Source organism: Zea mays, chromosome 3 (assembly GCF_902167145.1).
Source record: "Zea mays cultivar B73 chromosome 3, Zm-B73-REFERENCE-NAM-5.0, whole genome shotgun sequence".
NCBI lineage: Eukaryota > Viridiplantae > Streptophyta > Magnoliopsida > Poales > Poaceae > Zea > Zea mays.
In genome coordinates, this window is record NC_050098.1 from 68,311,007 (window position 1) to 68,326,104 (window position 15,098).

Sequence of the window (15,098 nt, forward strand, 5' to 3'; positions counted from 1 at the left end):
CACTTCGTCGCGCGACCGGGACAACGACGCTCGCGAGATCTGTGGCGAGCACCCGCCACGTTCCCATCAATGTCGCCACCAGCTGAACCACCTCTCACGAGCCATATAGCTTTCGGGCGCACCTCATACCTCCCCTATTCCATTCTCCTGCTCGGGGTCGAGTTCGGGATCGAGCCACCGCCGTCGCGCACCATTGCCGAGAAGCGAGAGGCCGCCGCCGCGGGCAAACCACGCCGGGGTTCGCTGTCGAGCCATGGTGTGTGGCTTCGAAGCATCTGGGGCCCTCCACAAAGACACGCGGGATGAAGTGAGGCGCGCGGGGGTACCCCTAGGACGGGAATTCCTCGTCGTCGGTATGGCCGCCTCTATCAAGTTCGTGATGTGCGCCTTTATGTTTTTCTTGAGTTCACGCGCGGGATTGGGGCGTCTGGCCGAAGCCGAGTGAAATGTCCGGCGATGGACAACGTGCCATGGGGCAGCGCCGCGGTGTCTGTGGTCGGGATAAGGAAGAAAGCCTCGGGACCGTTGATCTGTGGATGGACAACCCTGATTAGCGCACGCATACCCCTTCGCTAGGACTCTCCTGGGTCGTCGGATCGGGATCCCGTGGCCCAGGATTGATCTAGGGCGTTTTTAATCAGCACCGTAGATTCCTAATCTTACGGACATAAATTCATACCGGTTCGCTTCATTCTAGATCTAATCTGGGTCGTTAGATTTTGATCCGATGGCGGGGGAACAGCCATACCCCTTCGACCTGTTCATTTCGCAAAAGAGACCCTGGGCTTGTTAATAATCGACCCGCTGTCCGTGCAGTGGTGCTCTAAGTCTTAGGAAGATTTATACCGAGACCCCTGCCTTTCTCTGAAATCATGCGTGCAATCCAAGAACTAGTGAAAATTGGAGAATTAGTTATAGAAACTAATTTTTAATACAAAAATAATGATAGAACTTGTTTAATTCATATAAAATTCATATTAATTCCAAATTGATCCATTCTAGTTCCTATAATTTTGTTTTAATATTTTTATCACTCAGTAACACTGTTTTAGCATGAAACTCATAATAAAATTTATCTCTTAATTAATCTTGTATCAAATACCTAAAACCTTTAGAAATTCATAACTTAAAATCCATAACTCCAAATTTAATGATTCTTGTTCCTATGATCTTATTTTAATGTAGATTATTAATGTGCCTATTGTATACATGTTTGGTGTGAGGTTAATTTCCTCTTTATACTACGCTTGTTTGTATTGTGGCGAGTAGAAGAGCTAGTGGCTGAGGATCCCGATGTTCAGCAGGTAAAAGTTGCTGAGCAGGAGCTTATTGAAGGCAAGTTGTGCCCTTGACCACTTTTATTACCCAATAATGTCATTTATTATCACTTATCAATGCATATGTTTCATTTTGATGGGACCCAGTAGATCACCCTAGACTGGTTATCTTTTTACCTTGTTCATCCCTGAATCATTTGGGTAGTTTTGCTATTGCTTTATATGTTTTTGGGTTAATATTACATTATATCCATGTTCCAATTATTCTGTTATTTTATTTATGTTCATGTCAAGATCATTATTTTTAATTGGAACATGGAGCTAAACTTGAGAAACACATGCCACCACAAGGGTGGAATGGGACGCCCTTGGCTGACTAACTAGGAAAGCTAGTGGACGACTACATTACCCAATTGGGGCAAGGGCAGTAGGGGAGTAGGCGTGTAGGGAGGTTACCGGGTTGATTTTGCTGCGATGGCGGTCAGACGGGGTATTCCTGCATTGCTTTTCCTAGAAACTGTAGCGGGTTTTCTAAAGCTAGTGGAACTGGGTAAAGGCCTCGTAGTGTTGCCCTGCCTCGCTTCCTTGGTAGAGGTGTATGGGAGTCGCGATCCCTTGGCAGATGGGTGACATGACTTGTGGGTACAGGGTACAACCTTTGTAGAGCAGGCCCGTCTCCAGAAAAATGAGGCCCCCGGAATGAGACTAAAATAGATGCTCTAAAATTATAAAAATAATATGTACTTAATAATATATACTTCTGAACTATAGTGCTTACCTCATGTTCTACTAAAAAGCAACATCCACCTTGTGTTTCTTGAAATAAAATCTTCAATTACGCCTTCATAATCAGTATCCTCGAAGACATCACTTTCAATTGATATCATTGCCAATCCATTGAGTCTTTCTTGTGTCATAGTAGAACGCATGTAAGACTTCAACAACTTTAGTTTAGAAAAGCTTCTTTCTGCAGATGCAACAGTAACCGAAATGGTTAACAAAATTCTATATGCAATGATGGCATTTGGATAAAAGGGACGCTTTTTTAGAAACTTCAAAATATCAAGAGGGCCCATAGATTTTTTTAGTAAATCTTGGATCAAAATCAACTCCCCAAATAATTCTGTCCCATCAATATCTTTGTGTTCTTTACTCTTAAGGGCATCCTCCATATTAACACAACCAGCCATCAGACTTTTATCATCCAAGGATCGCAGCTTGTCTGAAGTAAACAAAAAACCAAAAGTTTTTTCAAACCCTTGATATTGTTCAAATCTCCTAGTAAGTGAAGCTATAGCTAGATCACACTACAGGAAACGCCTAAATTTTCGTGGGCCAAAAACCCACGAAAATAAGCCTAAACCGACGAAAATAGCCACCGAAAATAAGTTCGACAAAAATAGGCACCTATTTTCGTCGGTACCGATGAAAATAACCTATTTTCGTTGGTACCGACGAAAATAACCTATTTTCGTCGGCTTTCCCAAGGCCGACGAAAATCAATGGTCGGCTGACTATTTTCGTCAGCCCGGTGATGGCCGACGAAAATACGTGCCAGGCTATTTTCGTCGGCCTCGGTGATGGCCGACGAAAATACGTGCCAGGCTATTTTCGTCGGCCTCGGTGGTGGCCGACGAAAATAGCCTGGGAACATATTTTCGTCGGCCACCACCGAGGCCGACGAAAATTGATGGTTCCCCCCCAAAACAGATTTTTCTGCACCTATTAATAATTCACAGCAATATACACAATATCACAATTCACATATACAGATTCACAAGCCTAATACATAATTCACAAAACACATTCACATATACATAAATAGTCCATAGTCCATTCAAATAAGTCTAGAGTCCATAAGTCCATTGTCCATTCAAATACACAATTCACAAAACTCTAGTCCATAAGTCTAGAGTCCATAAGTTCATAAGCTACTCACTACTCACTACTCACTCCTCACTCCGGCGGGCTGTGGGAGTTTTGGCCACTCCCTCCTCCGCCACCAGGAAGGTGGCCACTCCCTCCAGCACCATGGACGAGGAAGTCTTGGACGTTGACACCACCCTCCGATCCATGAGCATGTGACGCTGAACCCTGCAATTCATCAACCATTCAAATAAGGTTGTATTTTGCTATCACTATACCTATACATTGCTGTGTTTGGTCAATATTTGCATAAAACTAAACATGGAACGTCACCTGTGATCCATGGTGAGGAGGAGGTTGTGCATGCATCCACGGGTACTGTTGTGCTGGCCACCCCAGAGGTGGTGGCACCCACCCCGTCGGTGGCGGTGCCATCCACGCTTGAAATGGCTGAGAGCCCGCCGGTGGCTGGGAAACCGGTGGCACCCATCCCGGGACTGGCTGCGATCCTTGGGGTGGAGGCGTCCAAGTGCCTGGAGGTGCTTGCGTCCACCCAACACCGGTCCACTATGGCTGCGACGCTGGAGCTTGTCCTGGCCACTGTCCCCATCCTTGTGCCTGCGAGCCATTTTTGATAATAAAAAAAGAGTTGCTATGGAATTGAAGTGTTCAGATAGTGTTACCTGGGGAGGGTGAAAAGCGGGCAAGTTCATATGAGGGCCGAGTCGAGTAGTCATTTCCTGCAAATGGATGCAACGTTAGATTTACAACATTATACTTTGAATTCAATGACGACACGTGATGAGATAGACGGATTACCTGAAAATAAGAAGCCATATATTGCGTCAGCTGTCCAACCTGCTCCTGCGCTGCTCGAGCCTGCTCCTGTGCTGCTCGAGCCTGCTCCTGTGCTGCCCGAGTCTCCTCCTCCAGTTGAGCCTCTCGAGCAGACCTGGAGGAGCGAGAACTCCCTCCCGAAGACGATGCCTTCCCTTGACCTATTGTCCTGTTATATTCCACAACGCCGGTGCCAAAGGCAAACCTGCATGATACACATAGTTGAGCCATTAAGTGGACACATTCTTGTTAATGAAATCATCGAATCAAACACAACACCTCACCTGCCATGCTTTCTACCCCCACCACTGTGGTACAACGCCGAGGCATCTAAGTCTGAATGCATCCAGTCGAAGTCAGGCCCATGGCGTTGAGTCATTTCCTCCCCATATGCATTCTGCAAAGAAAGTTAGAGTTGGAGTTAGACACAAAACATGCAATTTAATTCGTAAATACAAACTTGTTTACCATTTTCTCCCTTGCCGCCTCGCTGCATAGCACATCAGGGTTCGCCGGATCAGGGCCACGGTGACCACGGACGTAAACCTCCATAAAACTTGGAGCAACTCCACTTTCAGCTTCCTGCATGAAAAAGAAGAGTTAAACCATATAATTTTCATAGATGTAACATACAAGTTTGATTTATATACTTACCATGTGGCATGCGGTACCAAGGTGTCCATCGGCGTCGTACCTGTGCCCCGGTCCTTCAGTGCCACGGTTGGCACGGTGCTTGTTGGACTCTGCAATCCACTCAGGCGACGCCCATCTCTTAGCCAACCACCTCCAGGCTTCCATGTCCTTCGCCAGCCAATCCACAACGCTCTCCAGGTATTGCTCCTCTGTGAGGTAGATCTCATTGGCCCCTAATGCTTTGCTCATTTTCTGCCCCTTTATCTTCTTGTAGTAGTAGTTGACGGCCGCGATGCGAGCATTGTACATGGCATCCTTGATTATCTTATCAGCGCACTTCCAAAAGTGCCTCTTCACACGTGTCCACTGAGCCTGATCCTCCTCGATGTCATCCGGCAATTGGAACCTCCCCTACATATCAATGTAGAAGTTAAGTTAAAGTAAGATTAGGAGAAGCAATAATTCAATGAATTGCTTATATACGAAAGTAAACTCACCCAGAACTCGTCCCACACAGCCACCTGACAAGTCCTTCGTTTTTTTCCGAACTTCCCCCTCCGCTACTGCTTTCCCTTGACTCCCCTGGCTCGACATAGTCCTTTAGACCCCAGTCAGCCCACTGCATAGCCGCGAACCTCTCGCCATTCAGCTCCACCATGCCAGGGTAGTAGAAGCGACAGAGGCTACCCAACACCGCGTTCACCTTCGGACGTCTGCCTGTACCGTCCCAAGTCAAGTCTTCCCATGACCTACAAAAATTAATAAAACAAGTAAACTAGTGCAATCACGTTCACATTAAAAAATTAACACAACAGAAATAAGCCCCACCATTCTCCATGCGGCCGGATGAGCCTCCTCTCGGCAGGTCTCGGACCAAGCGCATTGCTCTTCTTATACCTAAGTATACAAGTAAATTCAATATGATGAAATGATTAGAAACTAATATCAATTAAACTAATATGCATAATAATACCTGAAGGACGTAGAACCATCTAACGCGTCGCCCGCGCTGCCTGCCCCCATTGGGTCAACCTCCTCATCCTGCTCACCCTCCTCATCCTGCTCACCCTCCTCACCCTGCACATGAGCATCCTGCTGAGGAGTCTCCTGCTCACCCTCCTCACCCTGCACTTCGTCTAGACAGTCGAGAAGTTGCTGCTGCCTCTGTCGGCTCTGTGAGGTGCCCTGAAAAAGCCCACTGCCCGAGCTGTCCTCGCTGGCCGCGCTGCCCCCACTCCTCCTCGATCTCCTATGCTTGAACATGTTCAACTGTAGATAAATTAATGTCAAACCACAGTATATGAAACAAATAATATGAAACATACTAATCAAAAGTCATCCGCATCCGATGATGCTTCTTCGGCTCGTTGTTTATTCATACGCTCTTGATTTCGTTGGATCCTTACTGATCTTCTAACGACGACAGGTCGTTTGCGCTTTGACCTAGGTTCTTCAATTAAGTCGCTTGAATTGCAACAGAGATTTTCATGTCCTTCTCCATTGGTCACATGGAATCGGTGAGCTATGTCTTGATTCGACGCCGCTTCTGGTTGAAAAACAGCATCATCGTTGTCCCTGCTCGTACTCACGTAGTCAGCACTCTCTGGAGCGACGACTTGTGGGTTGACTTTGATTGCAACCCACCAAGCCCTAAGGTTTGGGTGAGGATATGGCAGGTAGTACACCTGTTTTGCGTGATTTGCAAGGACAACATCGCTCATACTGCTCGGAATCCTAGAGCTATGCTTCACCTCGACATTACCATACTTGTCGACACGAGTCCCACTATGAGCATCAAACCAGTCGCACTCGAAAAACACGACTTTAAATTCTTTGGGGCCATCAAAAATCAACTCTACAATGTTTTGAAGAACACCGTAATAGTCCACTACTTTGTCATCGTTAACATATGAACTTGCCAACACACCACTATTGGTGGTGGCTGCCAATGGTCGACTCTTCTCCAATTTTGCGGTTCGGAAGCGATATCCATTTACATCATAGCGAGTATAGTTTCGGACGGACACAGAGGTATGTGCCATTTGCTGCAAGTCCGGGTGCACAGAGTTTTTGGAAACCTATACAAGTAATTAGTATATGCATTATATCTTCCAAGTCCAAAATTCAAAGATTAAGTATGGACAATGAGAGAACGACAATTACTAACATAATTACGAAACCACTGCACGAAGTTTGGTCCACCTTTCAACCCATCACGTCGAAGATTTTCTAATTGGATGGCCGTAGGTTTACTAGTAGATTTCAAACATTCTTCATCAAACATGCTGGACATATTACAAACATGGAGATTACACACTATAGAAATTATGAGATGAGAAAATGGATGTAACTATGAGGAAAACTTACTCGAACGCCTCCTGTGTGCTGTCAATATTGCTATACATATATAGCATTAGCGTGTTCAAATCTGATGCTTCAATGTGACGTACACTCCCTTTTCCAATTGCTTTACCCGGATTCGCAAAAATTTGAAGGGTGCTTTGGGGTGATTCATTTTCGACATGAAGTCGCACTGAAGGCGCAAACACATTGTTGTCTCGAGCGAAATACCTGGTTGAGAATTGAGATATCTCCTTAAGGGCAAAAGCCTCCGCAATACACCCTTCGACTCTAGCCTTGTTCCGAACAGACGCCCTGAGCTTTTTCAACGCCCTTTCTATAGGATACATCCACCTGAATTGCACTGGTCTGCCTACCAAAGCTTCCCATGGCAAATGCACAATTAGATGTTGCATCACATTGAAGAATCCTGGCGGGAAAACCTTTTCAAATTTACAAATAAGAATTGGAATTTCTTTCTCAAATTTTTGCATCAACCTCTTCGATACCGTCTTTGCGCATACTTCCCTATAGAAGTAACTCAACTCTGCAAATATGCTCCAAAGCTCATCCTTAAAATAGCCTCGAAACATCACGGGCATCAGCCTCTCCATAATAATATGGTAGTCATGGCTTTTCAAACCGATCAATTTACCGGTCTTCAGATTGACTGCCCGTTTCAGATTTGCCGCATACCGATCTGGAAATTTCAGATTCTTCAACCACTTAAATATTTCTTTCCTTTCATCCGGCTTGAGGCAGTAATCAGCTCGGGGCATACTTTCATGCCCTTTATCGCTTACTTTCAACTCGAGCATCGGCCTCTTACAAATTTCAGCCATGTCTTTTCTTGCCTTCATATTATCTTTCGTTTTATCAGTCACATCGAAACATGTGCTTATGATGCTTTCAGCAACGTTACGCTCTTGGTGCATCAAGTCTATGTTGTGCGGCATGATCAAGGCTTTTGCATACGGAAGCTCCCATATTGATGAAATATAGGTCCAGTTATGGTCCTCCCCGTAGCCTTGGAACCTATCATTTTCTCCTTGCTTCAGACAAGCATGCCATGCCATTATCTGCGGTGCAGTTTGCCTCTTTGGTGGCCCATTTCTGATTTTGGCTCCACCTCTGAATGCAGTAAGCGAATTCCTGAAATCATGCTTGAATGGAGTCCAACGTCGATGAGCATCAAAGAATGACACTTTCCCACCATGCTTCAATCTGAATGCATCCGTATCATTCATACATATGGGACAGCACAACCGACCATGGACACACCATCCAGACCAATCTCCATACGCCAGCAGATCATGCACTGACCACAAATAAGCAGCGCGCATGGTAAACTCATTTTCAGTATGGCTGTCATAAGCCTTCACACCTCTCCACAATTGTTTCAGCTCTTCAATTAAAGGGCGAACAAACATATTCAGCTTTGGCCCTGGATGCTCGGGGCCTGGGATGACTAGTGCAAGGAACATGAACTCTTCTTTATTGACCAACTCAGGAGGAAGATTATATGGCACAATGAAGACAGGCCAACACGAGTAAGGGCTTGCACTGGTATTGAAAGGTGTGAATCCGTCCGTCGATAGACCAAGCCGTACACTCCTAGGGTCGTTTGCAAATTCGGGATCAAACTCGTCAAATGCCTTCCACGCATCACCGTCCGACGGATGGACCATTATGTCTGGATCAGTGGCGAGACGTACACCATTCTTTGGCCACGTCATATGCAGAGCTATTTCCTTGTTGAGGAACAACCTTGAAAGCCGAGGAATGATGGGCAACCGACGAAGTTGCTTAGCTGCGACCTTCGTAACTACCAATTCACCCTCATCATTTGTCACCTCGACATATCTAGAAGCTTCACAATGCTTACAACGGTCCAGCTTGTCATCCTCCTCAAAGAATAGCATGCAACTGTTGGGACACACGTCGATCTTCTCATATGTCATCCCAAGACCAGCCAACATCTTCTTTGCGAAGTACATATTCTTTGGCAACTTATGATTCTCCGGGAGAACCTCGCCCATAAGTTGGACGATGTCGTTGTAAGCACTGTTTGAAATGTTGTGCTTCGACTTTATCGCCATTAGTCTTGTGAGAGTCCCAAGAACTGACATCTGAGTGTGCTCGTGCAGGCTTTCTTCTCCCGCGACGAGTAGCCGGAAGAATTCTTGAGCATCGCGTGGAAGCTGCCCCGGCTCCTCAGCGTTCATTTCAACCTCCCTACCAAGATCATGCAACATATCGTCCATCCTATCATGATCGTCATCAAGCTCCACCTCCGCGTCAACGTGTCTAATAGACTCTCCATGCCGGTACCATACAAGGTAGTTCGGCATAAACCCACTTTTGCAAAGGTGTTTCTCCATTTCTTCCTTCTTCTGAGGCCACTTGTTCTCGCAGCGATTGCAAGGACACTTCACTAGACGACCAGTTGCATCTTTGAAAGCGTGATCAAGAAAAGCCTTTGTTACTGTTGGGGGCCTTCGGCTTCCGAAGGTCCTCAAAAGTATGATTTAACAATGTTTCTGGAGTAAAAGTACATTAACAGGTACCTTCGGATTCGGATCAGAGCCACGGTACGAAGAAGCACAAAGGTTGGCGCAGAGCCGAAGCTGTGTGTAGAAGAGCTTCGGAGTAGCGGCGGAAAAGGAAACCGACTTAAAGATGAAAAACCAGATTAGACCTCGAAGAGTTATCATAGAGTTATTGATAAATGTAAAGGGCATTATTGTAATTTTCCATGGGCTGCGACCCGTGCCTATAAATAGGTGAACAGTATCCCTGTACAGGGCACGTTGATTTGGCATTGACTTTCGCGTCACACTTGTACTTTTACCTTCTCACGAGTCGAAGGTACATTTGTAATTTGATATTATTTCTATTCCGTCATCATAATAAAATAGAAATGGGTTGTTAATAATACATAACCGTTTATGTTAACTTATATGTTTCATATGATTCCTTCCTCATTATTATATTTTATGCTTATGAAGGTATGTCCTTCATAACCTTCGTCCAAAAATCATTATATCCTTAGGGAAATAGTGTTTCAAAGGACGAAGGATATTAACATTTAACATTTTGTGTTGCCTTGTTCTTAATTCGAAGCATTTGAGAACAAGTCCCCAACATTGGCGCCCACCTCCGGTGAACTCACTTCCATTTTTTGAGTCTTGAACACTTTCGGCAAGCATCACCTTCGTCATGCCGCCGAAAAAAGCTTCAACGACAGGGGCTGGTACTTTACAGCCGCTGGATCCCAATCAGGATGTCCTTTCTCTTAGAGAGGCCCGAAGCCAGAAGAGGAAGGCTGTCAGTCCAACACCTCCGGAGGATGACCTGGATCAGGAGATCCAAAACCTGGAGATCCTTCAGCAGCAGGTTCAACGCAAGAAGGAGAAGATGGCTCGTCTAGCTGATCTTCAGAGACAGATAGACGAAGCTTCTGAAGAGGTTCGTCATCTTTTTCAAGATGATCAAAGCCGAAGGCCTCCACGCAGAGAGCTTCATCAGGAAGGCTTCCACAATGAGGATGACTGGTATGAAGATTTCCATCATGGAAACTTTGCTTTTGATGATGCTTCGCCTCTTTCAACAGAATTGCAGGCTACACCATGGCCACAGTCTTACAAGCCACCCCAGCTCCCCTTGTATGACGGTCACACAGACCCGAAGCAATTCCTAATGAGCTATGAAGCAACAATATCTTCGTATGGTGGCAATACGGCAGTCATGGCAAAATCTTTTGTCATGGCCGTCAGGAGCGTTGCTCAGACTTGGTACTCCTCCCTTCGGCCAGGGACAATCACTTCTTAGCAGAAATTGAAGGATATGCTGATAACTAGCTTCCAAGGGTTTCAGACGAAGCCAGTCACCGCTCAGGCTCTCTTCCAGTGTACCCAGGACCACGAAGAGTACCTTCAGGCGTATGTCTGGAGGTTTCTGCGCCAGAGGGCACAAGCGCCAACAGTGCCCAATGAAATTGTCATTGAGGCCATGATTAAGGGGCTTCGGCCGGGGCCATCAGCGCAGTACTTTGCCAGGAAGCCACCACAAACGTTGGAGAAGCTGCTCTAGAAGATGGACGAATACATTCGAGCTGACAATGGCTTCCGCCAAAGAAGGGAGGAAGCATTCAGGTTTTCTGAAATGACCAGGGGCTTCGGAGGAAGATTTCACCCGAGGCATGTTAGGTCAATCCATAACTCTGCTCAAACTGATGATCGAGGAAGCCAGTAGCAAAGGCCACAACACTCTTCACAAGCTTCGGCCCAACAGAAGAGTTCTTTTCGGCTGCCAGCGCCAAGGGGCAGAGGCGCCAGGGGCTTCGGGGGAAGGTTTGGAGACCAGCCAAGAAAAATGTATTGCCTATTCTGTGGTGAAGACAAGGGCCATACTACCAGGATGTGCCATGTTACCATCCAGAAGCAGAAGGAAATAGCGGAAGCAGCAGCGCAACAGAGTCAGCCGAAGCAGGTCATGCATACTGCTTCGTATCACTCACCTTATATTCCAGAATATGTAGGCAACCACCCTGCAGCTTCTGTTGCTTCGGCGAGCCAATCCCAAGCATTCTGGCAGCAACCTCCACCGCCACCGCCGATCCAAAGAGGTCAGCAGCCAGAAGGGAGTCAGCGCACTAACCTTCAGCGGGACTTCAGAGAGGAGTCTGAAGCTCGCACAGTCAATAGCACTGTGCCAGAGTCGAAGCACATTTACTGACGAATATCCTACCTCAACAGCAGTTCTTTTGCATTTTTCTACATTCCATATTACCCTTTTGTTAATAAGGAACAATTATGAAGAGTTTAAATGTCTTTAATTGAATTTCAATTTATTGTAATACTTCCGTCTTTTACCATAATAAAAATATGTTTTTTCCATAGGCTCGAGTTGCCGAAGCATACGAACTTATACTGATTTGAAGGATTTTTGTATTATCAAAAATTTGATCTAATGGACACAGTACAAATTGTTCGAAGCAGTAAAAAGTCGTTCCTAAGGGAGCGCAGTGTAAGTTTTCTAAACGTACAGCGAAAAATAAACGCTGATTCCGCTGAAAGTAAAAGGCGAAGAAGCTCCTAAGGGAGGCTTACAGCGAAAAATAAACGCTGATTCCGCTGAAAGTAAAAGGCGAAGAAGCTCCTAAGGGAGGCTTACAGCGAAAAATAAACGCTGATTCCGCTGAAAGTAAAAGGCGAAGAAGCTCCTAAGGGAGGCTTACAGCGAAAAGTCAGCGCTGATATAAAAAGTGTGTGTGCTTTATTACAAGGATATGTATCTGCGGCACAAATATCATTTTTGCATAACATAACATCATCACATCATTTTTGCATAACATAAGCATCATACAGCATAATGCATCTGGAACAAGAAGGGGATACAGTATTGACCTTCGGAACATATTTTGGGAAAGAGAAAATCGTGCTAAGGCACAAGGCAAATCGGGATGAAGTGCAGCCTCATCGGAAAAGCAACACAAAACTTTTTTACAGCTTCGAAGAATATTTCACGAAGCTTGGACATTTTTTATCAGAAAAGTAAGCAAATTCTTATAGAAAAGATTTTCTTCACGAAGCATGAAAAGAAGGGAAGGTGATTTTTCGCCAAAGGCTCAAAAAATGGTATGTATGCAAAGTTTCATGCATCGTAAAGAATTAAACTATAAATAGATTGTATATTACATTTAAAGTTACAATATATTACACATTTTTACATTTCAAATGTTTTTACAATGGCATTCAATCCTCTTTAAGCACTATTTCTGCAGCTTCGTTCAATAGTTGGTTGACAACTTTGTCCATAATGGCTTCGGCCATTTGTCTAATTTCATCGTCCCCCTTCGGGTGGGGGCCCGGAGATGCCTCAGCAGCTTCTGAGGGAAGAAAAGATACGGCTATATTACTATTACAAACCGAGAATGGAGTTTGAAAATAAAAATTACAGCATGATAAAAACCACTAATTAATACCTATGTGCCCTTCGGGCTCTGTACTTTTTTCGGCAGCTTCCGCTACTTTTCTAGCATCGTGGATGTCTTTTTCACTCTTTTGAATAATTTCTTGCGCCAGTTCTCGGCCGCCGTTATCCCAGATATCGGTGAAGAATTTTCCGCCGACCATGCTTGCTTCGGGTGAGGGGTCTTTAATGTCTTCAGTAGACAAAGTAGCTTCGGACTGCGCTAAGGATTTTACATGCTCGCAGCCTTTCTTCTCCAAAACAGTAGCAATCCCTCTAGCACCCGAAAAAGCGCGCCGCGGCTGTTCAGAATTTCCTCGAAGGCCTCTGCTTCGTGACTGATCCATTCCATGGGACCTTCAGGATTGCCTCTTGAAAAATTCTCTTCACTAGAAAATGCACCAACGCTGGCGAAGCTGGATTTTATTTTCTTTACGCACTCTATGGATTTAACATAGCATTTTCTCTGGGATGCACGAAGCTCTTTAACACTTATCTCCAAGTGATTGGCCAATTGGTCACTAAGCTCTCGTTTTGTCTCTTCAAGTATACGTTCTTCTCTAGCTCTAGCTAGCTGTTTCTGAAGATCTTTAATTTCACGTTTGTGAGCTTCGGCCTGAACCTTTGAAGCAGCTTCGTCCTTTTTTACCTTGTCTATCAATGTAAGCAGAATTTTATCTTTTTCTAGAGCTTCGTTTCTCAGTTTAATAACTTCTGATCGTAGATTGTTGAACGCAATTTCATAGCTCTCGTCCTCGGCACTCTTTTGTGCTCTCAATGCGTTGCTTAGAATTAAACCCTATATGAAAACGAGTCCGTATAAGAATAAAAGAATGAGTTACGAATTATAAAATTTTCAAACGTCTAATTCCCATACCTTCAGGCTATTGTACGCAAGACTATCCACGAGATCTTCTTTCGTCATAGCGCTTAAGCCAGCTTCGAGCTTCGGAAACCCCATGCTTCTAGACATCTCCCGGCAGACCGATAATTCTTTACTGTCTAGGAGGCAGTATAGGAAGGACGCGGGGGGCGTCCAACGCGCGTTGGACCCGGAGCCGTCCAACGGCCGCACGACCGTCCGATTAAATAGCCAGTGGCCGTACGATTAAAAGAGGAACGTGGCTTCCGTTCGGCTAATCCAGCCGCCCCCACGAGCCTACGTACGTAGCCGTAAAACATGGTTTGTCATCCAGATTGTGGAGTAGAGGACAATGTTCTTGGAAGATTGTGGAGTAGAGGACAATGTTCATAGTTATATTATATTTGATGGACGCTGGCAGCGAACCATTCAATATAATATTTCTAATGATCACTGGGTCACTGGATTCTAAAGAAAATAGTGTAAGTTTATTATACCACTTTATTTTAAATATTGGGTCTTTGGGTATCACCATACATGTTTTATGTTGCTATGCAGGCTGTGCAAATTCCAATGCATGGATCTGCAATAAACCTTCTAAACTCAATGACTTTTTCTAATACAGGAGGTATTCAGACTTGTCATTACTAATTGTAGTATGTTCCGTTATCTAGTTTTAATTTTTATATTTATTTCAGATTCAAGCACTGTGCAGTTTGGATATATGAAATCCGATTGAAAAGAAAATGATGATTTTGATAGACTGCAGAGATGAAGGATGAAGAATTAATTTTGATAGTCTGCAGAGATGATAGACTGCAGATATGAAATCCGGTTGAGAAGAATTAATTTCTATACAGATTAGATGAAAATGTAATTTAATTTTTACATAAGTACAATTATTTGTAGTTACAATGATTTTAATCTAGATATTTCTATCATCCGTTGTGCACTGCAATCAAGAGTAATGAGTGATTTTACCAATGGATTACAAGATTAACGACAGTGTTTAACAAGCAGGCTGAATAAAAACTAATCTGGATGACAAACCATGTTTTACGGCTACGTACGTAGGCTCGTGGGGGCGGCTGGATTAGCCGAACGGAAGCCACGTTCCTCTTTTAATCGTACGGCCACTGGCTATTTAATCGGACGGTCGTGCGGCCGTTGGACGGCTCTGGGTCCAACGCGCGTTGGACGCCCCCCGCGTCCGTATAGGAAATCCTCTTCGTCCGTCCCATTGAATACTAGTGCCCCCTCGGATATTTCAATTCTTTGGCATAGTGATTAGCTTCAAAAACTTCTTCTTC

General features: G+C 44.8%; 1 pseudogene; it reads right to left on the reverse strand.

The window, feature by feature from the left end:
* Nucleotides 1–2,056: 2,056 nt before the first annotated feature.
* The window catches only part of LOC103651994 (zinc finger MYM-type protein 1-like), a 48,551-nt pseudogene continuing 35,509 nt past the window's right edge, over nt 2,057–15,098 (reverse strand).